Below are 27,476 nucleotides of genomic sequence, written 5' to 3'. Positions count from 1 at the left end.
GACTCGTCTGTATGCGAAATCCGATCAGGTTTGTTTGAGGAGACCATCTCCTGCAAAGGTAACGCTAGAATGGAAAACCCTGGGATCCAGTTACGGCAATACCCACACATTCCTAAAAATGTTCTGATCTGTTGCTGGGTTTGTGGTAGAGTCATGTCTCTAATTGCTTGAATTCTATCAGCGGTCAGGTGTCTCATTCCTTGTGTTAGACAGTGTCCCAAATATTTTACCTTAGTTTGGCATAATTGCAACTTGTCTTTGGAAACCTTGTGTCCTGTGTCTGAAAGATGAAACAGGAGCTGTTTCGTATCCTTCAGGGATGCTTCCAATGAATCAGAACACAGTAGTAGATCATCCACGTACTGTATTAATACTGATCCACTCTCTGGTTGGAAAGACTGTAAACAATCATGCAAAGCCTGGGAAAAGATACTTGGACTGTCTATGAAACCTTGTGGTAATCGAGTCCATGTGTATTGGACTCCTCTGTATGTGAATGCAAACAAATATTGGCTGTCAGGGTGCAGAGGTACCGAAAAGAAAGCGGAGCAGAGGTCAATAACAGTGAAAAATTTCGCAGTGGGAGGGATTTGCATAAGGATGACAGCTGGATTTGGCACTACGGGGAACTGACTCTCAACTATTTTGTTAATCCCCCTTAGATCCTGCACTAGCCTGTAACCCCTCCCCCCACTCTTTTTAACAGGGAAGATGGGACTATTGGCAGTGCTGGACGTTCTTACCAGAATGCCCTGTTGTAACAAGCGCTCTATTACGGGATACACTCCTAACTCCACCTCTGGCTTCAGATTACCATCTTTTACTTGTACAACTACCGGAGCTACGTTTGCCATTAATCCAGTGTCCTGTCCATCTTTAGTCCAAAGTGACTCTGGTATCTGGGATGTCATTTCCTCTACTTGGGATGGAGTCCTATTTGTCATAATGGTATGTGACATTAATTTTGACGGGGAGTCTAACATGTCTCGCACTTCCTGAGCGTGATTCTCAGGTATGTCCAAGAATACACCTTCAGGAGTACAATAGATGACGCACCCCATTTTACACAATAGGTCTCTTCCCAGGAGATTAGTCGGTGCCGATGCAGCCAGCAAAAAAGAATGCTTGGTATGTAACGGCCCTACTGTAATCTCAGCTGGTTTGCTAACAGGGTAGTGCTGGACTACTCCTGTTACTCCTATGGCTGGAATTGTCTTACCAGTGGTTCTCATGCCCACTGTCGAATTTATCACTGATTTGGCAGCCCCTGTATCTACAAGAAAGTTTAATGATTTACCAGCTACATTGATTGCAATTTCTGGTTCACTCCCAAGACTTGCAATCAATTTTACTGGCTGCAGATTACAGGTATGGCCACACCCCTATTGGGTATGGTGACCTCCCTGAATCCCGCTGGCAGCAACTGCTTGTGAAGGGGTTAAATGGGAACTACCAGTGGCTTGCCATTCTCTGTTCGGGGGGTATCTTTTTGTTTCCCCTGTATGTGGCTCATAACTCCGTCTCTGCGGACCCTGCTCCCAATGTCGTGTGTCGTGTCGTTGTCTAGGGGGTTGATATGAGTTTTGTGAATTTTTCACTCTACAGTCTCGTGCCATGTGTCCCTGTCTATGACAAGAAAAACAAGTTACCACATTTGACTTACCCACAGGGTTTGGTGATTTATACAAAGGCTGCCTTGTGGTCAGGGCCTGTATACTTACGGCCATTAACTTATCACCTTGTGACTCCCTGTGTCGGGTGATATTCCGGTCGTGATCAATAGCAGCCTCTCTCAAAGTAGCCACCGACAGACCTCGCCAACATGGTTGCGTGGTCTGTACTCTTGTCTTTAATGTCTCTTTTAACCCATCCATTAGTACAGATACTGCTACTTCTCGATGGTTTATGTTTGTTTTAATGTCCTCTATACCTGTGTACTTTGCCATTTCTAGTAATGCCCTGTGAAAATATTCTGCAGCAGTTTCTGACTCTTTCTGTCTAATGGAGAAAATCTTGTTCCACTTAACTACTGCTGGGAAATACTCCTTTAACTGTAAACTTATTCTTTTTACGTTATCTTTGTTGTACACATCTGTAAGAGGTACATCCTGATCTAATCCACAGTCAGCCAAAAATTGAGTTGCGTCGACATTTGAGGGTAAACATGCCCTCAGCAATACCTGCCAGTCTTTGTTATTGGGCTCTAAAGTGTTACCTAGGTCTCTGATGTATTTCTGGCTAGCAACTAAATCTTTTCTAGGATCAGGGAATTCAGACACTATGGTTCTTAATTCCATTCGGGAAAATGGGCTGTACATGGCAATGTTCCTAACAGGAGTGATTCCTGTCGTGTCAGTTTTCCCATTTGGCACTGCTATTACCCTAACAGGATTAAGTCTACTAACATCACTCTGTGTAGGTTCTACAGCCTGTGGTGAAATGGTTTCAGCATAGTGTATGGTGCCGTACTTACCTGTAGATACGACCTCACCTATCCCTCCGCTAGGGGCTTTTGTTACTAATCTCGTGGGTGGAGCCGTGCCTACTGTTGTCTCTGCTATGGTGGCTGCTAGAGAGAGCGCTGATATTGTTGCCGATTCGTCCTCTTGATCACACTCCTGGGGAAAGTTCAAAACAGGGTACAACTTGCACAGGTTAATACTTGCATTGGTTAACTTATTAACATTTACACAGTTGCTAAGTGTTTGTTTGTTACACCCTAATGCGTCATTCTCCGCAACCAATTTCTCTCCTGATATGTATGGTGGCGGCGGGGCCGTCGCTATCAATTTCTTGATAGGATTAGATCCTGCCGCCAGAGCCAATCCTCTCTGTATTTCACCCTCCTGTTGCCATAACTGCAAATAATCATAATGTTGGATTCGTCTCTTTGTTGATTTAATGAGACATATCCTCCTCCTTAAATTTTGCAACACTTCTGGGCTAAAGCTACCTACTCTTGGGAATTTCTCCCCGTCATGCACTGTCATTCTCTCCCATTCATCACATAAAACCTCTGTATGTGAACCATATTTTTCACACATTACGTACCTTGCCGACCCGACTGGTCGGTTTACTGAATCAACCCGAACCGAGGTTGATCGCCCCCTTCCTGAACAATTGGCCCCCATAACTTGCAGGCGTTGCTTTCACCACCTCTGACCTTATTTCAGGGTCTTCAGCGAACCCTTACAAAAACCAAAATGTTCACGATAGGCTGACGGTGGCGGTTTACCGAGTACCCCACTCACTCGCCCACGCCGACCAATACGACCCACACACTGCCTTTGTGCTGGTGTACTCGACCCAGGGCCCCTATGAACCTCTATTTACTGGAACATGCGAGGGATATCCGCAGAACACTTACTCTTTCCAGTAACTATTGGTTGTTGGACAATTCCTGAGTGACCAGCGAACTTCCCTTCGGAAAATAAAAAATTACACAAATCACATCAGAGTGTACAAATAGTTTTATGACCGGGATCGTACACAAATGGTACTGGTCAGATTAACTAATGTACACAATTACGTGCGGTACAATCGTTCAGCACATAAGCAACTAATCTTATGTGCTGAGCGACCAGTGGAATCGAAAATTTCGGCTGCGAATTCCTTCAGCCAGAGCTTTATTGGCCTATATGGGTTTTGCACCAACCCCCTGGGTTGTGCCCTTTTCTCTTTTATGGCAGACTTCTTAGTCTGCTGTACCTGGACCTCCCGGTCTGTAGTATGACCTCCTGGTCTACTATTCTCTACTGCTCAAATTTTATGTTTAACCAGAGATGCCTACCTAGCCACCATGCACGTCACTTACATGTATGTACCTCTGCGAGAACTCGACTTCTTGTGGTTCAACCTGTAAAATTGTATAAACTTATATATACAAAACACTCACTCACCACACGTACACTTTTGCTTCTATTTCTATTTCTGCGCAGAAATTTTTCTTTAGACCAGATGTGTTGTGAATTTGGAGAAGGATCTGTTAATCTAAATTTCGGACACTAAAATAGATTTTGCGCTATTTATCGCCTGATGCGCTACTTATCGCCTGTTGCGCTATTTATCGCCTGTTGCGCTACTTAAAAATCAACACTGTCGTGTGACTTGAGTTACGTGGGCGTACCCAGACGCTCCGTTGCGTAATTTACACTGCGTGCGTCGGCCTTGGCGTACGCGAGTCTCAGCCCTTTGTTAGAGACACGTGTACACAAAACCAATGTCCACCGCAACACAACTAACACTTTTATCAATGTAGATGATCCTTGATCGTCTACCGCGCAACACACCAATCTCTCCTTTTACCTTAGGTAGAGTTGCATGTGGGTTTTACACTTTAACTATGAAATAGCGAAAAATCTCTCTTAGCACGTTTTATCAATTATAAAATGGCAAACAGGAGAGTGATATATGAAAATACACGAATGAAAAAGAAATGCAGATATGTGCGTGTGTACGCAAGACAGAAATAAACAGTTTTAAAAGACACTAGCGTGTTGCTCTTACCTCCGGTTCCCGGATTCCTTCAGCACCCTTTACTAAGCGAAGCAGACGCTTATCCCGTCAGCACTGCGAAGAATATGATCTCTTGCCCTTTGCTGATGGATAATGTCTGCTGAAATTACCTAGCAGAGATATGTGAAGGACAGGACGAGCCGCCAATTGATAAAGCTAAATATTTATCTTATATAAAACCCTTTATGAGGTCTAAGAACACTGTACGCTATTTACGTATGGAGTACCGTAAGGGTACGCTTGTTGCGTAATGATCGCTTAGCCGTGGTCGAGACGCTCAAGCGTCACGTTCGCTCACGGCCAAGAGATCACAGGCAGGCACGCTATTGGCTGCCAACTAACGTAATGATTCGCTATAGCGTAGCGGACGTTCGGGACCACGAGGAGATCACCAGCGGCGCTGACGCTCACAATGTTAAACCTATATATCTAAACCATAAACAATGTAATATGCTGTAAAACCTTAGTGTAGAGATAGGGTGTAGATGCAACACAGTGTAACCTTATTAACTTAAAAGCTGTTAGAGCGTCACCGACGCTCTGAGAATACTTAACACTATAAGAAATACACAGATACCGTGCTTAGGGTCCAACGCCTAATATATATATTATGAATGTTATACTTGCAAAAGAATTAATACAATACAAGTCATACACTACAATATAACATAGACTACCTAACCAGATAACTACACAGGAAATACAATACAATACTATTACGTTTAAGAGAGTACGAGAGAAAGAAGAGAAGAGAGAGAGAGATATGGCCCATAACAACAAGAAAGACAATATGATTGCGGAGAAAACTTACGCACAAGGGGAACGATCGCATGCGCCTCTGGACATCCAGCTCCCGATTTTCAGCAATGATAACCGTTGAAGAGTGAGCTGGATGTGATCGGCTTGTCTATTTATGCCCCACACACAATACAATTCAATGGTCCCTACAATCTCATTGTTCATTGGACACAGGAATTCCTCCTCGCATTATAACAAAAGGTCATAGGTTGATTCATACAGGTGGGCTGTGACGATTTCCAACTGCTCAGGTGGGTGGGGAACTGGGTTTCCCGCCGCATGGATAAGTAAGTGCAAATAATAGTAAATGGACATAAACTTCTTATGTCCATAACTATTCGCACGAGCGATTAATCCGCTTCAAACCAACACCGGAATATTGCTAATTAAATACTCTTCCGATGGATACTAAACACCACAGTATTACTCCTGTCTGACCCTTCGTATCAAACAAAGAGGGATCTCTCTGTCCATGAACATGCTACATTAACCAAACTTTCAGAATCTATCAAAGGGACCATGATCTACAAAATACATTATATAGTGGAAATATGTAACGAAAGAGTCGCCCGCTAGACGCATACAATCTCTACCGTAAATGCGCATACCGTGCGCCTGCGGGTGCCCGCAACAGCGAGTATGCGCATGCACGGGAGAGCACACGCAAGCGCAGCAGGGACACATATGAGGTGCAAATATGGCAGTGTGCATCGTGATATTTTTCTGACTTTGACACGACCTCACGGGAGTACGCATTGATACCGTAAGCTGTCTAACACAGAGCCTAATTCAGATCTGATCGCAGCAGCACATTGGTTAGCAAATGGGTAAAACCATGTGCACTGCGGGGAGGGGGGGGGGGGGGGCAGATATAAAATGCAAAGACAGTTAGATTTGGGTGGGTTATATTGTTTCTGTGCAGGCTAAATACTGGCTGTTTATTTTTACACTGCAATTTAGATTTCAGTTTGCACACACCCCACCCAAATCTAACTCTCTTTGCACATGTTACATCTGCCCCCCCGTCAGTTTTTGACTTTTTAAGGTCGAATCGTGATTTGACCTATTCAGTCCCCACTATTTTTATTCGACAAGTCGGGGAATTAGACTTGTCGAATAGTACGTGAATCAGTGTTATAGCTGCCGATTCACGTACTTTTGAGGGAAACGGGGCCAAATTCGACAGGATTTGGCCCCGTTTCTGACCATCTCAATCCGACATAAAAAAATGTCGGACTGAGATGAGGAACCTTAGAGGAGGAGAGGGGGAGAGCCGCGGGCAGACGGGGTAGAGCTGCGGGCAGACAGGGGAGAGCAGCGCTACAGCACAGCGCTGCAGGAGGATGGGTCATAGCCGCCGCTCATGGCAGCATCCACCCGGCTCCAGCAACTGAGGTCATGCTTGCTGGAGCCGGGTGGACACTGCCGTGAGGTCTGGCGGCTGTGAGACATCCTTCTGCAGCGCTGCTCTTCTCCGTCTGCCCGCGGCTCTCCCCGCTGGTGACCCCCCTCTCCTCCGCTCACAGGTCTCATCTCAATACGACTTTTTTTAAAGTCGAATTGAGATGGGATTGAATAGGGCTTGTCGGATCCATTCCGACAAACGCATGTCGGAATGGATCCGACCCTAATTTAATAAACCCCTTAATCTACGACTTGAGAGCTTTGACTGAGAGGATCTACCTCGCCTTGAATGAGAATGGAGGTAAAAGCGTTTCTTGGTTGAGGAAGAGGGCTATTCTCACTCCAACAAATGACTCAGCAATTAACATCAACAACACTCTATTGAAGAAGCTGGCTACTAATATGGTTAGGTCGGTTGATTCCGTGGTGGAGATGGAGGACATCATTTATTACCATGTAGAAATTCTGCATACTCTGAACCCACCCAGAATACCACCTCATGTACTCTATCTCAAGGTTGGTGCCCCCATAATGCTTTTACGCAACTTCAATCCACCCAAACTGTGCAAGGTACCAGGCTGCAGGTGAAGACTCTGCACACACATGTAACTAAAGCGACAATATTCACAGGCGTCGGCCAGGGAGAAACTGTCTTCATTCCAAGAATTCCTCTGATCCCATCAGACTACCATTTCCAGTTCAAATGGCTGCAGTTTCCAGTAATGGTCTGCTACGCCATGACCATTAAAAAAGTTTAAGGACTGAGTTTAAAAGTTGCTGTTGTGGATCTGAGCAGTTACTGCTTCTCCCATGGCCAGTTGTATGTTGCCTGTTCCAGAGTCATATCCTCTGACAGCCTGGCCATTCTCAAGCCTGAAGTAAATACTAAAAATGTAGTTTACCAGGAAGTCCTTCAGAATTAAAGTTACACACTCGGAAATACTTGAAATTCCATAGCGAAGCTAGGGTATTCAGCCAGTATGACATAAAAATACACTAATATTGATAATCACAATATTCACAATCACTTTCTATCCTTTGACCAAATGAAGATTGATGGATCTAATACTAAACACTAGTCATGATACAATATTTCTACAAGCCTAATTAATTTGCAATAAGATAACTGCCTACATAGCTTATATTATAGTACTGTTACTGCATTAAATAGAACATTCATACACTCAATATGAAATATTTTCAGTATACTAATTAAATAAATGACTCTCCCCTAACGAAGACTGTACTTTTGTCGGTAATATAGTGTTTTATTGAAGACTACTTTATGGTTAATAACTTAAGATACTGTGACTTTGTTGGTGCACAGGTTGTTGGTACTTTTATAGTTTTCTTATTCAAAGAAGGAAAAGAAAGAATCTTTGATGGGGCACTCTTATGCAATCAGTAAAACTTAACTGTTAATAGTTTATTATAAGAGAAGAAAAGAAACAAATATTCCAGCGCGTCACTAACACCTAACTCATACAATTTTGGGTCGTATGTTCCTCTGACGAAACCGCACACTAACAATTGCGGAGAAACGCGTAAGGACTGGGGCTTATTCCATACTGATGTCCTTCCTACTACCAGCGGATTCTGGCTGAATAATATCCTTTGGTGCTACTATCCGTGTGTGGATGTTAACCGTCTCTAGAGATCCTCCAGTGCACCCCGTAACCAAGGAAAGTGCTTCTCTCGACTGTGGCTGTGATTGACAACGGGGACCGTCCACGGATATTAAACGGATCCACTCCTGGCTGTGAGTAAAGTGGACAATCTTGCAAATGTGGCCCTATCTAGCGCAGTGAGAGTAGGACGAAAAAAGTCAGTTGAAATAGATACTAAAGCATAAGTATCCAAAGCACCTGGCCGCTCAGCGGCATTAATTAACGAGAGTGGAAAGCCGGCTCCTATCTGACACATAAGGAGATCTCTATGAGTACGTGAAAAACACTTACGGCTGGATTTAAACAGCAAGCATCTTTAATTGTTCCTAAAAAGGACTGCATATTGTTCGGGACTCTTTACTGAGAATAAGGTCACAATAAGCACATTAACTTGGACATAATATAAGTATCCGGTTAAACTCAATCCGCTGCAGCAGGGGGAATTTTTTAATTATAATTTTATGTGTACATGTGTTTATTTTATATTTTATTGTGGTATATATGTAATAAATTTGATATATTTAGCTACAACGCTCTCTGATAATATATTATTATCCTTTGTGCTGTTTTATTATAAGATATATCAATTTATCTTGGACAAAAAGTGATTTGTAGTGTCTAAGAACATGTATCGTTTCTATATCACATAAACACCTTTTAGGTGTGGTGTGTGTGAGTTTAGGAAGAGATGACTTAAATAATCCAAGGTGGAGATGTTAAGTAATATAACATATAGTGTAGTCTGTGTTGACCTAATGTTTCTGGATTCTTATTTCATAGACTATTAATCATCATATGGGTACTGGTAAGGGTATGCAATAAGCATATTATACCACAGCAGTGTGAACAAAGTATATTTATAAAAACCTGGTTATTTATCCTATACAAAATTTCTGGGCAGATGCCTGAGGTAAAAAATATATTTGTTGCCTTTGTCGTCAGTTATCACTATCTGCTCAAGAGGTAACAGAAGTGTCACAGTTAGGCATTTAATTCAGAATGGTATCCAGCAGAATAATCAGAGCGTAAGTGGTTATGACGTATATTACCCTATGATTGAATTTTGTACTCAAAGTAAATAATTCAATATATGACAAATCACAATGTGGTAAAGTCTGAATTTTGGACGCACATTAAGGGTAATGCTAAGAGAGGACCTGCCTCCATAACCAGAGCATCAAAACAATAAAAGTAATTATTCAATATAAATGCCACAGTCAGATGATTTTTATAGATTAGAGAGGAAAGGGAATAAAGTATGAGAGAGGGGTCTCTCAGATAAGACGTGGAATTTTACTTCTGCTTTCCAACCTGTTGGGGTTACTGCACCTGTTATTCTCAGGGGGTCTCCCACCTAGGTACTGACCAGGCCTGCCAATGATTAGCTTCCGAGATTGGGCATATCCGGTGAAGTATGGCGGTAATCTGCTGGATGAGAGAGTATTCTGTTCCACTAAAGAGTCTACTTCTGCTTTCCAGAAAATTGTGCACGTACAGATGGAGCCTCGCTAGTCGCGGCTCCGTCTGTGCCTAGTCGCACCACCTAGGTGCGCCTAATACTCAGCATCTATGTTCCGACTGGGCGTGTGTGCCCGTGATGGAGACACGCCCCATTCACTAGAATGGGAGAGCATCTCCATCCGGGCGTGCGTGTGTGCCCAGACGGAGACGCTCTTCTATTCTATGAATGAAAGAGCGTCTCTGTGCACTCCCGGTGGGGCTGGGCGGATGGATCACCTAGTCATGCCAGGAGTGCTCATTTGCGATGGAGCCGCCTCAGATGAGCGTGGCTCCATCTGTATGGCTCTGTTGTTTAAGTATTGCAGAGATTATTTGCAGATTCTGGATGAGAGGACACAAAGATATGAGGAAAAAGAGACAAGAAAAAAATGTTCTTAAGGAAAGAAAGAAGGTAAAAGGGAAAAAAGAGGAGAAAGGTGAGGGGAAAAGAATAATGTAGTGGCGACACATTGGAAAATGCAGTTTTTTTAATTTAAACCATTACATAAAAGGAAGAAGGGAGTCTCAGAACACAACCACTGATTGTCTGTGATAAAAAAACAAAACCATATGTATCATCCTTACAAACAAACAATGCTCACCATTTAGATAATTATTGGTGTTGGATAGCTGAATAAACACCTAAATGATTTTAAATGGTATGTATCAAGTAATAAGGCACACAGATAGTGACAGTGAATGTAACAAATGCTGATAATAACAGTGGTACAGATCATACAATAAATACAGATAATTTTTATCCCAAATGGGTTGTATACGATACCAAATATACCATGCCCAGTACCCTTGTCAGACGTCCGTTTCACCCTTGGGGGCTTGTTCACTGACTACAGGGTGGCACACATGGAGATATCCGTTCTTAAAATCTAAGCAATCTGACTAGATTGCTTAGATTTTAAGCAGGGATCTCTCGTGTGTATGCCCCACAGCAATAGTGATGCGCAGCTCCGCGCATCGCTATCGCCGGTGTTAGAGTGGCCTGCATGCAGGCACAATCGAGCACATCGCTCATTTTACCCGCCCGGTGAAATGAGCATCCTCCCCCTCGCTCAGCACACATTGCGCTGTGCTGGGCGGGGGGAGAGATGTGTGCTGAGCGGTCACTGATAGATCGCTTTGGACGTGTGTACTGGCCTTACATCAGTGATAAACACGGTATACTGTATGTCATCAAACAAAGTTCACTCTAGAAATCACATTCACACTAGTACTTACAGTATGAGGACTGAGGAGGAGATTTATCAAACCTTGGACAGTGATAAAGTGGAGAGAGATAAGTGCCAAACAGCCAGGATCTAACTGTCATTTTTCAAACACAGGAGGAGATGTACTAAGCAGTGAAAAGAGTGGAGAATTAAGCCAGTGGAGAAGCTGCCCATGATGACCAATCAGCATTGAAGTAACATTTATAATTAGCATACTATAAAATTATACAGACCAGCTGATTGGTTGCCATAGGCAAATTCTCCACTGGCTCACTTCTCCACTCTTTTCACTGTTTAGTACTGTACATCTCCCAGATGGGTGGTCTTCAGTATGCCGGCTGTCGGGATCCCGGCGCACAGTATACCGGCGCCGGGATCCCGACAGCCGGCATACCGACACTTATTCTCCCTCATGGGGGTCCACGACCCCCCTGGAGGGAGAATAAAATAGTGTGGCGCGCGTAGCGCGCCACCGTGCCCGTAGCGTGGCAAGCGCAGCGAGCCCGCAAGGGGCTCATTTGCGCTCGCCACACTGTGGGTAAGCCAGCGGTCGGGCTCCCGGCGCCGGTATGCTGGGCGCCGGGAGCCCGACCGCCGGCATATCGTAGTGAACCCCTCCCAGACAGCCTGTAACATGGCAGTTAGAAGCTGATTGGTTGGTACTTTATTTCCACCATATCTTTCTCCAAGCTTTGATAAATGTCCCCCGTGTCTCACAATAAATCTCACAATCATTTATATTTGGTTATATGAAATGTATGAAATCTGATCAAGAGAGACTGTGCATCTTTTGGGCTCTGTTTGTATGCAGTGTATTCATCACCAATCAATGTTGTTATTTACAGTACTTTTAACTAGAGATGAGCGGGTTCGGTTCCTCTGAATCCGAACCCGCCCGAACTTCAGGTTTTTTACACGGGTCCGAGCAGGCTCGGATCTTCCCGCCTTGCTTGGCTAACCTGAGTGCGCCCGAACGTCATCATCACGCTGTCGGATTCTCGCGAGGCTCGGATTCTATCGCGAGACTCGGATTCTATATAAGGAGCCGCGCGTCGCCGCCATTTTCACACGTGCATTGAGAGTCATAGGGAGAGGACGTGGCTGGCGTCCTCTCCGTTTAGAGAAGAGAGAGACACAGTATTTTGGGGAGCATTATTAGGAGGAGTACTACTATACTGTATACTACTATACTACTTGCTGAAGTGATATTTATACTAGATTAGATAATAGATAGTGTGACTGTAAGTGTATTATCTGACTTGTGGGGGAGACACTGACAGTGGGGAGCAGTTAGAGTCTGAGAGCAGGACTCAGGAGTACATATAACGTACAGTGCACACTTTTGCTGCCAGAGTCAGTGCCACACTGCCATTGTTGTGACCACACTGACCACCAGTATAATAATATATTTTGTGATTGTCTGCTTAGGCCTCGGAGTACTAGTTGCAAGTTGCAACGTGACCTGAAGTGACCACTAGTTTAATAATCAATCACCACCAGTTTTATATATATATATATATATATATATATATATATATAATTGTATATAATATATATATATATATATATATATATATTGTGACAAGAACACTGGGATAGTGTTTGAGGGCAGGTATATTTGTCCCAGGTTCTTGTCTTACATGTTTTAGAAAATGTTAACTTCTAGGAAAAATGCTTTTTGTTTTGTCTGAACCTTTTCAGTTTGCTGTAAAAGCTGGGTAAAGGCTCTGAGAGAGAGATAAGGCGAGTTCTAGACATTGGGCCCAGTTCGGGTCTTTGGCCTCACAGAGGGCTAATCAGGGTTTCAGCTGTGTAAGTGTGTTATAGTGCTGCTAACCTGATTAGTATGGGCAGACTGCCTGGGAAGGCTGAGGGATCTGTGTGTGAGAGACACGCTTTCTGATGCAAGTAAGCTATACAGTATGTACTGAAGAACTCTGTGTTTTGTTTAGTGACAGTTAGGAATATCTTATGTTTAGTTAGTGCCGGACAGGCAAGGTATTTTTATTTTGGGGTTTGTTTTATTTTCTGTTTCAATAAAACTGGCCGGGGTCAGTTGTACCAGAAACTGGACTTGTGTTGTTCCTCAGCTGCTGCGTGCTACCATATTCCCCAGGAAAAGGCGCCTTGCACCCCTACAGTGTTACAACTTGGTGGAGAATGCGAGCAACCCCGTTCTGCGCATAAGTGAAAGCAGCAGCTTTGTGAGGCCTGCAGAAAACGGTGGTTTATGCAGATACAGCCCAGTGTGAAGTTACTGAGACTCACCCCTGAGGGTTTGATATATGTCTTGGGTGAAAGCAGCTACAAAGCCGCCTGAAAAATCTGTCGACATGGAGGATCTGCTTAAAGCCTTGCTGCAAGCTACAGCGGCTCAGCAGGAGGCCAACCGACAGCAGCAGGTGGCAATGGAGGAAAATAGGAGACAGCAGCAGGTGGCTATTGACGAACTTTACCGGCAACAGCGTCAGGATAGAGAGGCCTTAACAGAAGTGGTGCAGAGCCTTGCAGCCCGGATTGGAGATGTGGCCGTCAGTGCTCCGACCAGCTCTAGTTCTATACGGGCCAGTCACTTCTTGCAGAAAATGACAGAGGCTGACGATGTGGAGGCCTACTTGACCACGTTTGAAAGGACTGCAGAGCGTGAGAACTGGCCAAAAGCACAGTGGGCCAGTCTGCTGGCACCTTTTCTGTCAGGTGAGCCCCAAAAAGCGTACTTTGATTTAAGCCCTGCTGAGGCTCGGGACTATGATAGACTAAAGACTGAGATCCTGACCCGCCTGGGAGTCACGCTGTCAGTACGAGCACAACGGGTGCACCGTTGGGTGTACGCCATGGAGAAGCCTCCGCGCTCTCAGATGCACGACCTTATTCAGCTAACAAAAAAATGGCTACAGCCAGAGACATTAACTGGTCCCCAGATGGTTGAAAGAGTCGTCATGGACCGCTACTTGAGATCTTTGCCCATGGTCCTGCGCAAGTGGGTGAGCCATGGAAACCCGGGTACTGCTGACCAATTAGTAGACATGGTAGAGCGGTATTTGGCAGCAGAGGAACTACTGATGACCACCCAGCAACCCATAGATCCTCGACAGCGCCCTTCAGTAAAGACTGGTAAGACTGTTCCGTGGGAAAACGTTGCTGGGCGGTTAAGAGAACGCAAGGCTGGAGAGACTGTAAACACTGGCCCTGGAGACAGGCCAATGGGGCTAGAACGGTCTATGTTGCCCAAACGGGTTGATAATCGTGTGTTTAAATGTTTTAGATGTGGTATGCCAGGTCATGTTGTTGCCAATTGCCCAGTCATGCAAGAACCCATGCAATGTGATGCTGCCTTTGAATGTCGCAGAATGTCTTTCTTTGCTAGGTTAGCCTGTACTGTGGTACCTTCACCTGAGCTGGAAAAACAAATGTGTGATGTGTTCTTAGAGGGTAACCGGGTAGAGGCCTTGCTAGATTCAGGAAGTTTAGTTACCCTCGTGAAAGCTGGGTTAGTGAACCCCTTAAAGGTCCAGCAAATACCTATTGGGGTAACTTGCATACATGGGGATACCCAACATTATGCCACTGCTGAGGTGAATATAGAAACTTGTTGTGGGTCAGCAATGGTTAAAGTGGGACTGGTCCCTACCTTGGTGCATGAGGCCATAATAGGGAGGGATTTTCCTCATTTTTGGAAACTGTGGGAATCACGGTTATCAACAGATGTGAGAAGTAAAAAGCCAGTTGATAATACCGGTGATTTTATGGATGTACGTGGGTCTTCGGAACTTTCTGGCCCTTTGCCTTTTGCTAGTTTGGCTGGGGAAGTGACAGATGGGGAGTCCAGTGAGGACCCTCTTGCCGGGAACAGAGACATAGTAGTTAGAACTGAAAGCGTGCCTGACCTGGAGGTAAAGAAGGATCTGTTTGCGTCTGAACAGTTAAAGGATCCTACCTTAATAAAGGCTAGAGAGAATGTTAAGATTGTTAATGGGGAACCTGTGGTACCAGGTGACAGGGTTACGTATCCCCACATGGCCATCTGTAATGAGCTCTTGTACCACATTGTCAAAAGGGGTGAGGATGTGGTAGAACAGCTGGTAGTTCCCCAGCCTTATCGGAGAACGGTACTAGATTTAGCTCATAGTCACGTTACCGCAGGACATTTAGGGGCAGAAAAAACCACTGAAAGAGTTTTACAAAGGTTCTTTTGGCCAGGGGTTTATAAAGAAGTGTCTGAATATTGTTCTTCCTGTCCTGAATGCCAGTATCATGCCCCTAGACCCCATTTCAGGAGCCCACTAGTTCCCATGCCTATTATAGAGGTCCCGTTTGACAGAATAGCCATGGATCTCGTGGGGCCCTTGTTAAAGTCTGCTCGGGGCCATCAGTATATCCTGGTAATTATGGACTATGCCACTCGATATCCTGAGGCTGTCCCTTTACGCACTATCACAACCAAGGCGATAGCTAAGGAGCTGGTGCAGGTATTTAGTAGAGTGGGAATACCAAAAGAAATTTTGACTGACCAAGGTACTCCATTTATGTCAAGGATCATGAAAGAATTGTGCAAGTTATTTAAGGTCACTCACCTCAGGACGTCCATCTACCATCCCCAAACTGACGGGTTGGTGGAAAGGTTTAATAAAACATTGAAAAGTATGTTAAAAAAGGTTGTTGAGAGAGATGGGAAAAACTGGGATTGTTTGTTGCCCTACTTGTTAATGGCCATCAGAGAAGTTCCTCAGTCCTCTACGGGGTTTTCTCCGTTTGATTTGTTGTATGGTAGACACCCCAGAGGGTTGTTGGATATTGCCAAAGAGACGTGGGAAGGACAGCCCACTCCTTATAGAAGCGTTATTGAGCATGTAACACAAATGCAGGATAGGATTGCAGCCGTGGTACCTGTTGTCAGAGAGCACATGGAACAGGCCCAAAGTGCTCAACAGAGGGTCTATAACCGGAGTGCCAAGATACGGGAATTTGCTCCTGGAGATAGAGTTCTTGTTTTGGTACCCACTGTGGAAAGCAAATTCCTAGCTAAATGGCAGGGTCCATTTGAGATTAGGGAAAAAGTGAATGAGGTTAATTACAAAGTATACCAGCCGGGAAAGAGAAAACCCGAACAGATTTACCATGTTAACTTAATCAAACCCTGGAAAGATAGGTTGTCTCTGTCAGCGGAGCCTTGCCCTTCGGTGTCTTCACCCCGGTTGCTTCCCGCAGTGAAGGTGTCAGAGACATTATCAGCTGATCAGAACAATCAGGTTAAAGAATTTCTCATCCAAAATAGGGAGGTATTTTCAGAGCTGCCTGGCCGAACGACCATAATAAAACATGACATTGTCACAGAACCAGGGGTCAGGGTTCATTTAAAGCCATATAGGATTCCTGAAGCTCAGCGAGAAGCTATTTCTAAGGAAGTTAAAACCATGTTAGAACTTGGAGTCATAGAGGAGTCTAACAGTGAGTGGTCCAGTCCCATAGTGCTCATCCCGAAGCCCGACGGTAGCATACGCTTCTGTAATGACTTTCGTAAGTTAAATGAGGTGTCCAAGTTTGACGCATACCCCATGCCCCGTGTGGATGAGCTTGTAGAAAGGCTGGGAACAGCCAGGTTTCTCACCACATTGGACCTGACCAAAGGTTACTGGCAAATACCTTTATCTGATAGCGCCAAAGAAAAAACAGCCTTTTCGGTTCCGGAGGGGCTGTACCAGTATAAGATGTTACCCTTTGGGTTGCATGGGGCTCCAGCAACCTTTCAACGGGCGATGGATAAAATTTTGAGGCCCCATAGAAAATATGCAGCTGCCTATTTGGATGATGTGGTAATTCACAGTACAGACTGGGGGTCCCATTTGGTTAAAGTACAAGCAGTACTGGACTCAATCAGAGAGGCAGGGTTAACTGCTAACCCAAAGAAGTGCTGCCTCGCAATGGAGGAGGTCAAATACTTGGGCTTCACCATAGGCAGAGGTCTGATTAGGCCCCAATTGAATAAAGTTGATGCTATTCAAAACTGGCCTCGTCCAGTGAATAAAAAACAGGTAAGGGCTTTTTTGGGAATTACTGGGTACTATAGACGGTTTATTCCTAATTTTGCGACCACAGCGGTGCCGTTGTCAGACCTTACCAAAGGGAAGCAGTCAAATGTGGTGAAATGGAACCCTGATGCAGAAAAGGCGTTCCAAGCGTTAAAAGTGGCTTTGTGTTCACAACCGGTGTTGATAACACCAGATTTTTCAAAAGAATTTGTGGTACAGACAGATGCCTCAGAGGTAGGGATAGGTGCTGTGCTGTCCCAAACCAGAGATGGGGACGAACACCCTATCATTTATTTGAGTAGGAAACTCAATGAGCATGAAAAAAGGTATGCCATTGTGGAAAAGGAGGCTTTGGCCATTAAGTGGGCACTAGATACCTTGAGATATTACCTCTTGGGTAGACAATTCAGACTAGTGACAGACCATGCCCCTTTAAAATGGATGTATGTAAATAGAGGCAAGAATGCTCGTGTAACTAGATGGTTTCTAGCGTTGCAGGACTTTAAGTTTACTGTCGAACATAGACCGGGAACACAATTGGCCAACGCAGATGCATTGTCTCGCATCTTCTGTTTGGGGGCTACAAGTGTTCCGGCCCCTAGGTCGAAACAGGGGAGGGGGATATGTGACAAGAACACTGGGATAGTGTTTGAGGGCAGGTATATTTGTCCCAGGTTCTTGTCTTACATGTTTTAGAAAATGTTAACTTCTAGGAAAAATGCTTTTTGTTTTGTCTGAACCTTTTCAGTTTGCTGTAAAAGCTGGGTAAAGGCTCTGAGAGAGAGATAAGGCGAGTTCTAGACATTGGGCCCAGTTCGGGTCTTTGGCCTCACAGAGGGCTAATCAGGGTTTCAGCTGTGTAAGTGTGTTATAGTGCTGCTAACCTGATTAGTATGGGCAGACTGCCTGGGAAGGCTGAGGGATCTGTGTGTGAGAGACACGCTTTCTGATGCAAGTAAGCTATACAGTATGTACTGAAGAACTCTGTGTTTTGTTTAGTGACAGTTAGGAATATCTTATGTTTAGTTAGTGCCGGACAGGCAAGGTATTTTTATTTTGGGGTTTGTTTTATTTTCTGTTTCAATAAAACTGGCCGGGGTCAGTTGTACCAGAAACTGGACTTGTGTTGTTCCTCAGCTGCTGCGTGCTACCATATTCCCCAGGAAAAGGCGCCTTGCACCCCTACAGTGTTACAATATATAATATTGTATACCACCTACCCGTGGTTTTTTTTTCTTTTCATTCTTCTTTATACATACTACTATAGTAGCTTACTGTAGCAGTCTGCGGTGCTGTGCTGACCTGACAGTGTCCAGCAGGTCCGTCATCAGTCATTACATAATAAATATATATAGTACCTGTCCGGCTGCAGTACTAGTGATATTATATTGATTTCATCTCATTATCAATAATTTATCATCCAGTCTAGACTCTATATTAGCAGCAGACACAGTACGTTAGTCCACGGCTGTAGCTACCTCTGTGTCGGCACTCGGCAGTCCATCCATAATTGTATACCACCTACCCGTGTTTTTTTTTTTTCTTTCTTCTTTGTACATACTACTATAGAGTATAGTAGCTTACTGTAGCAGTCTGCGGTGCTGCTGAGCTGACAGTGTCCAGCAGGTCCGTCATCAGTCATCATTACCTAATAAATATATTATCTACCTGTCCGGCTGCAGTACTAGTGATATTATATATACATACATATATATATTGATTTCATCTCATTATCAATCATCCAGTCTATATTAGCAGCAGACACAGTACGTTAGTCCACGGCTGTAGCTACCTCTGTGTCGGCACTCGGCAGTCCATCCATAATTGTATACCACCTACCCGTGGTTTTTTTTTTTTCTTTCTTCTTTGTACATACTACTATAGTATAGTAGCTTACTGTAGCAGTCTGCGGTGCTGCTGAGCTGACAGTGTCCAGCAGGTCCGTCATCAGTCATCATTACCTAATAAATATATTATCTACCTGTCCGGCTGCAGTACTAGTGATATTATATAAACATACATATATATATATATTGATTTCATCTCATTATCATCCAGTCTATATTAGCAGCAGACACAGTACGGTAGTCCACGGCTGTAGCTACCTCTGTGTCGGCACTCGGCAGTCCATCCATAATTGTATACCACCTACCCGTGTTTTTTTTTTTTTTTCTTCTTTGTACATACTACTATAGAGTATAGTAGCTTACTGTAGCAGTCTGCGGTGCTGCTGAGCTGACAGTGTCCAGCAGGTCCGTCATCAGTCATCATTACCTAATAAATATATTATCTACCTGTCCGGCTGCAGTACTAGTGATATTATATATACATACATATATATATTGATTTCATCTCATTATCAATCATCCAGTCTATATTAGCAGCAGACACAGTACGTTAGTCCACGGCTGTAGCTACCTCTGTGTCGGCACTCGGCAGTCCATCCATAATTGTATACCACCTACCCGTGGTTTTTTTTTTTCTTTCTTCTTTGTACATACTACTATAGTATAGTAGCTTACTGTAGCAGTCTGCGGTGCTGCTGAGCTGACAGTGTCCAGCAGGTCCGTCATCAGTCATCATTACCTAATAAATATATTATCTACCGGTCCGGCTGCAGTACTAGTGATATTATATATACATACATATATATATTGATTTCATCTCATTATCAATCATCCAGTCTATATTAGCAGCAGACACAGTACGTTAGTCCACGGCTGTAGCTACCTCTGTGTCGGCACTCGGCAGTCCATCCATAATTGTATACCACCTACCCGTGGTTTTTTTTTTTCTTTCTTCTTTGTACATACTACTATAGTATAGTAGCTTACTGTAGCAGTCTGCGGTGCTGCTGAGCTGACAGTGTCCAGCAGGTCCGTCATCAGTCATCATTACCTAATAAATATATTATCTACCTGTCCGGCTGCAGTACTAGTGATATTATATATACATACATATATATATTGATTTCATATCATTATCATCCAGTCTATATTAGCAGCAGACACAGTACGGTAGTCCACGGCTGTAGCTACCGCTGTGTCGGCACTCGGCAGTCCATCCATAATTGTATACCACCTACCCGTGGTTTTTTTTTTCTTTCTTCTTTGTACATACTACTATAGTATAGTAGCTTACTGTAGCAGTCTGCGGTGCTGCTGAGCTGACAGTGTCCAGCAGGTCCATCATCAGTCATTATTACCTAATAAATATATTATCTACCTGTCCGGCTGCAGTACTAGTGATATTATATATACATACATATATATATATATTGATTTCATATCATTATCATCCAGTCTATATTAGCAGCAGACACAGTACGTTAGTCCACGGCTGTAGCTACCTCTGTGTCGGCACTCGGCAGTCCATCCATAAGTATACTAGTATCCATCCATCTCCATTGTTTACCTGAGGTGCCTTTTAGTTGTGCCTATTAAAATATGGAGAACAAAAATGTTGAGGTTCCAAAATTAGGGAAAGATCAAGATCCACTTCCACCTTGTGCTGAAGCTGCTGCCACTAGTCATGGCCGAGATGATGAAATGCCAGCAACGTCGTCTGCCAAGGCCGATGCCCAATGTCATAGTACAGAGCATGTCAAATCCAAAACACCAAATATCAGTAAAAAAAGGACTCCTAAACCTAAAATAAAATTGTCGGAGGAGAAGCGTAAACTTGCCAATATGCCATTTACCACACGGAGTGGCAAGGAACGGCTGAGGCCCTGGCCTATGTTCATGGCTAGTGGTTCAGCTTCACATGAGGATGGAAGCACTCAGCCTCTCGCTAGAAAAATGAAAAGACTCAAGCTGGCAAAAGCAGTAGCACCGCAAAGAACTGTGCGTTCTTCGAAATCCCAAATCCACAAGGAGAGTCCGACTCCAATTGTGTCGGTTGCGATGCCTGACCTTCCCAACACTGGACGTGAAGAGCATGCGCCTTCCACCATTTGCACGCCCCCTGCAAGTGCTGGAAGGAGCACCCGCAGTCCAGTTCCTGATAGTCAGATTGAAGATGTCAGTGTTGAAGTACACCAGGATGAGGAGGATATGGGTGTTGCTGGCGCTGGGGAGGAAATTGACCAGGAGGATTCTGATGGTGAGGTGGTTTGTTTAAGTCAGGCACCCGGGGAGACACCTGTTGTCCGTGGGAGGAATATGGCCACTGGCATGCCAGGTGAAAATACCAAAAAAATCAGCTCTTCGGTGTGGAAGTATTTCAACAGAAATGCGGACAACAGGTGTCAAGCCGTGTGTTGCCTTTGTCAAGCTGTAATAAGTAGGGGTAAGGACGTTAACCACCTCGGAACATCCTCCCTTATACGTCACCTGCAGCGCATTCATAATAAGTCAGTGACAAGTTCAAAAACTTTGGGTGACAGCGGAAGCAGTCCACTGACCAGTAAATCCCTTCCTCTTGAAACCAAGCTCACGCAAACCACCCCACCAACTCCCTCAGTGTCAATTTCCTCCTTCCCCAGGAATGCCAATAGTCCTGCAGGCCATGTCACTGGCAATTCTGACGATTCCTCTCCTGCCTGGGATTCCTCCGATGCATCCTTGCGTGTAACGCCTACTGCTGCTGGCGCTGCTGTTGTTGCTGCTGGGAGTCGATGGTCATCCCAGAGGGGAAGTCGTAAGCCCACTTTTACTACTTCCACCAAGCAATTGACTGTCCAACAGTCCTTTGCGAGGAAGATGAAATATCACAGCAGTCATCCTACTGCAAAGCGGATAACTGAGGCCTTGGCATCCTGGGTGGTGAGAAACGTGGTTCCGGTATCCATCATTACTGCAGAGCCAACTAGAGACTTGTTGGAGGTACTGTGTCCCCGGTACCAAATACCATCTAGGTTCCATTTCTCTAGGCAGGCGATACCGAAAATGTACACAGACCTCAGAAAAAGAGTCACCAGTGTCCTAAAAAATGCAGCTGTACCCAATGTCCACTTAACCACGGACATGTGGACAAGTGGAGCAGGGCAGGGTCAGGACTATATGACTGTGACAGCCCACTGGGTAGATGTATGGACTCCTGCCGCAAGAACAGCAGCGGCGGCACCAGTAGCAGCATCTCGCAAACGCCAACTCTTTCCTAGGCAGGCTACGCTTTGTATCACCGGTTTCCAGAATACGCACACAGCTGAAAACCTCTTACGGCAACTGAGGAAGATCATCGCGGAATGGCTTACCCCAATTGGACTCTCCTGTGGATTTGTGGCATCGGACAACGCCAGCAATATTGTGTGTGCATTAAATATGGGCAAATTCCAGCACGTCCCATGTTTTGCACATACCTTGAATTTGGTGGTGCAGAATTATTTAAAAAACGACAGGGGCGTGCAAGAGATGCTGTCGGTGGCCAGAAGAATTGCGGGACACTTTCGGCGTACAGGCACCACGTACAGAAGACTGGAGCACCACCAAAAACTACTGAACCTGCCCTGCCATCATCTGAAGCAAGAAGTGGTAACGAGGTGGAATTCAAGCCTCTATATGCTTCAGAGGTTGGAGGAGCAGCAAAAGGCCATTCAAGCCTATACAATTGAGCACGATATAGGAGGTGGAATGCACCTGTCTCAAGCGCAGTGGAGAATGATTTCAACGTTGTGCAAGGTTCTGATGCCCTTTGAACTTGCCACACGTGAAGTCAGTTCAGACACTGCCAGCCTGAGTCAGGTCATTCCCCTCATCAGGCTTTTGCAGAAGAAGCTGGAGACATTGAAGGAGGAGCTAACACGGAGCGATTCCGCTAGGCATGTGGGACTTGGGGATGGAGCCCTTAATTCGCTTAACAAGGATTCACGGGTGGTCAATCTGTTGAAATCAGAGCACTACATTTTGGCCACCGTGCTCGATCCTAGATTTAAAGCCTACCTTGGATCTCTCTTTCCGGCAGACACAAGTCTGCTGGGGTTGAAAGACCTGCTGGTGAGAAAATTGTCAAGTCAAGCGGAACGCGACCTGTCAACATCTCCTCCTTCACATTCTCCCGCAACTGGGGGTGCGAGGAAAAGGCTCAGAATTCCGAGCCCACCCGCTGGCGGTGATGCAGGGCAGTCTGGAGCGACTGCTGATGCTGACATCTGGTCCGGACTGAAGGAACTGACAACGATTACGGACATGTCGTCTACTGTCACTGCATATGATTCTCTCAACATTGAAAGAATGGTGGAGGATTATATGAGTGACCGCATCCAAGTAGGCACGTCACACAGTCCGTACTTATACTGGCAGGAAAAAGAGGCAATTTGGAGGCCCTTGCACAAACTGGCTTTATTCTACCTAAGTTGTCCTCCCACAAGTGTGTACTCTGAAAGAGTGTTTAGTGCCGCCGCTCACCTTGTCAGCAATCGGCGTACGAGGTTACATCAAGAAAATGTGGAGAAGATGATGTTCATTAAAATTAATTATAATCAATTCCTCCGTGGAGACATTGACCAGCAGCAATTGCCTCCACAAAGTACACAGGGAGCTGAGATGGTGGATTCCAGTGGGGACGAATTGATAATCTGTGAGGAGGGGGATGTACACGGTGATATATCGGAGGATGATGATGAGGTGGACATCTTGCCTCTGTAGAGCCAGTTTGTGCAAGGAGAGATTAATTGCTTCTTTTTTGGTGGGGGTCCAAACCAACCCGTCATTTCAGTCACAGTCGTGTGGCAGACCCTGTCACTGAAATGATGGGTTGGTTAAAGTGTGCATGTCCTGTTTATACAACATAAGGGTGGGTGGGAGGGCCCAAGGACAATTCCATCTTGCACCTCTTTTTTCTTTAATTTTTCTTTGCGTCATGTGCTGTTTGTGGAATGTTTTTTGGAAGGGCCATCCTGCATGACACTGCAGTGCCACTCCTAGATGGGCCCGGTGTTTGTGTCGGCCACTAGGGTCGCTTATCTTACTCACACAGCTACCTCATTGCGCCTCTTTTTTTCTTTGCGTCATGTGCTGTTTGGGGAGGGTTTTTTGGAAGGGACATCCTGCGTGACACTGCAGTGCCACTCCTAGATGGGCCCGGTGTTTGTGTCGGCCACTAGGGTCGCTTATCTTACTCACACAGCTACCTCATTGCGCCTCTTTTTTTCTTTGCGTCATGTGCTGTTTGGGGAGGGTTTTTTGGAAGGGCCATCCTGCGTGACACTGCAGTGCCACTCCTAGATGGGCCCGGTGTTTGTGTCGGCCACTAGGGTCGCTTATCTTACTCACACAGCTACCTCATTGCGCCTCTTTTTTTCTTTGCATCATGTGCTGTTTGGGGAGGGTTTTTTGGAAGGGACATCCTGCGTGACACTGCAGTGCCACTCCTAGATGGGCCCGGTGTTTGTGTCGGCCACTAGGGTCGCTTAGCTTAGTCATCCAGCGACCTAGGTGCAAATTTTAGGACTAAAAATAATATTGTGAGGTGTGAGGTATTCAGAATAGACTGAAAATGAGTGTAAATTATGGTTTTTGAGGTTAATAATACTTTGGGATCAAAATGACCCCCAAATTCTATGATTTAAGCTGTTTTTTAGTGTTTTTAAAAAAAAAAACACCCGAATCCAAAACACACCCGAATCCGACAAAAAAAATTCGGTGAGGTTTTGCCAAAACGCGGTCGAACCCAAAACACGGCCGCGGAACCGAACCCAAAACCAAAACACAAAACCCGAAAAATTTCCGGCGCTCATCTCTACTTTTAACATCATGTGCTGTATGTAAACCACCAGAACAAACTGACAAATGCAGCGGCTATTGATTGCTGTGGAAAACAAATTTGTCAAATGTTCTTTAAAACACAATGTTATAGTCTTTCTACAGCTGTCAGAGAGAGCAGAATGATTCATTGCAGAAATAGTTTTAAGGTAGGATTCCATTCCCCTGTCCATTCATAATGGTATGTTTTCAAGTTTTGTGCTGGGCAACATACAGTAACTCTGAGACTTTGGAAACTGAACACAATAAATTAGGAATAAACCATTTAGATGACTAATTTATAATAGTCAGTGATTGTCAGCTGGTTCTTCCCGATTAAAACAACGTGAAAAATCTTTTTTCTTAAAATATTTTGTTACAAAATACCCCAAAAATCTTCACGTCAGTAGATATTCAGCTCCTTCACCCTTCATTTAGTTTTCTACTGTTTGATATGCTGTTATATTGTATTTACATATGTGTATGGTTTGTTCTGCAATAGAACCATTTTATCATATAGGACAACCGTTCTGTTTTATGTGTTTGTTATACCCGATTACCTGCACATTATTATACACTAGAAGTTGTCCCCTGCACTGACAGGATTTCATTATCTCTCTTTCCTCTTGCCTGTCTCTTAGATGCCCAATACTCAGGGGTTAAAGTGGGGACGAGGAGGAGGTGGAACTGAGTTTCCCCACCAGTAATTGTAGGTGGAACTAGTTCCGCCTTCCTGCACGGAGTTGTACAGTAATTCCATAACGTGCATAAGTGGTACCACTGGTAGCATAATGTGAATAAAGGGCACTACTGAGTGACGTAATGTGAATAAGGGGCACTGGTGTGTGTTGTAATGTGAATAAGGTACACTACTATGTGGTGTAATATGAATAAAGGGCACTGCATGCAGTGTAATGGGAATACGATTGTGGTACTGTGTGGCGTAATTTGAATTGGAGGTACTATTGTGTGACCACACCCTTTCCTTGTGAGACCATTGTCTCTTTATAAAGTATTGGAGGTACTGCACAGATGTACAGTTTGTAGGGGGACGCCGTACACCCTAGCACTGTCCCTAGCTCCGCCTAATGGGAGGTGGTGGGGAAAATGAGTTCCTCCACCTCTCCTGAAACTCTTTAAACCCTGCCTATACTCTTTTATACCCCTCTTTCTCCATCACTCCTTTCGTCCTCATCGCTCTCTTTCTCTTAACTTTAATTTATTAAATAGATTATCCTTAAGGCCAGTACTCACTGGCCGACGTGGGAAAGATGTGTGCTGAGCGAACCGCTCAGCACACATCTCTCCCGTCGCTCAGCACAGCGCGATGTGTGCTGAGAGTGCGGGGGGGGGGGGGGGGGGGGCGCTCACTTCACCCAGCGGGTGAAGTGAGCGACTTGCTAGATTGCCTTGCATGCAGGCCAATCTAGCACCAGCAATAGCGATGCACGGGGCTGCGCATCGCTATCGCTGTGAGGGGTACACACGGAGAGATCACTGCTTAAAATATAAGCAATCTAGTCAGATTGCTTAGATTTTAAGCAGCGATCGCTCCGTGAGCACCCACCCCCCTTTAGAATTACTGTTTTTTTTTTGTTTTCATCTATACTATTGTATAGTACTTTTTGGGACATCCTAGTTGTTTTTTTCCCCACTAGAGTGCTTTCTTTTTCTGTATGTATGCCTCTTTCTTCTATACTTATTGTTAATTCCCAATTGTCTTGTGTTACATTTATGCAGCCAAACCTCTATTGCTCAGTCTACAGATCAGGAAAGTTTGGAATTCTGTTGACTAGGTACTGTACTGTAGAACATTATTTAGACTTCAATCCAAGTGCAATATATATTTATTATTGGAAATATAAGAATAAAAATACTTTTCAGAATACATGATTGAGAAAACATGTACGATTTTGAAATCACTGCAATAATACATACCAGCTCTGTTAAGATACCTTTAAGGATAATGTCTATCCCCAAGGAATTAATATAATGTAATAATGTTTCATATGTATATATTTGTGGAAAACCATTCCATGTTTAGTGTAATGAATATAATATATCTACAATGTTCATGATAGTGAAATGATATAGTTATGGAACCCATTATTAGAACTGACATTATGTAGAGTGCTGTACCTTGAGGTGACTATGAAACAAATAAATTACATAAAACTGGAACTGGAAAACATAAAATTAATGCACCAGGTAAATATTGGGTAGCAGCTGTAGCTGTTGGTGGGGATTCATGCTCATGGATGCAGGCATTGTGCTATTTTCTGGCTCCAGGCAGTTGTTGTATACTGACACTATGGGCCTAATTCAAACCCGGTCGCAGCAGCAAATTTGTTAACTAATGGGCAAAACCATGGGTGGTAATTCAGACCTGATCATAGCAGTAATTTTGTTAGCAGTTGGGCAAAACCATGTGCACTGCAGGAGGGGGGGGCAGCAGATATAACATTTGCAGAGACAGTTAGATTTGGGTGGGTTATTTTGTTTCTGTGCAGGGTAAATACTGGCTGCTTTATTTTTACACTGCAAATTAGATTTCAGGTTGAACACACCCCACCCAAATCTAATTCTCTCTGCACATTCAGGCTGAAGCACCAGGCAGCGCTCTCCGTCTCCAGCTCCGGCTGACCGGTCACTGCT

The sequence above is a fragment of the Pseudophryne corroboree genome, chromosome 8, assembly GCF_028390025.1.
Source record: "Pseudophryne corroboree isolate aPseCor3 chromosome 8, aPseCor3.hap2, whole genome shotgun sequence".
In the NCBI taxonomy this organism is placed as follows: domain Eukaryota; kingdom Metazoa; phylum Chordata; class Amphibia; order Anura; family Myobatrachidae; genus Pseudophryne; species Pseudophryne corroboree.
Note: the sequence above shows the minus strand (reverse complement) of the source record.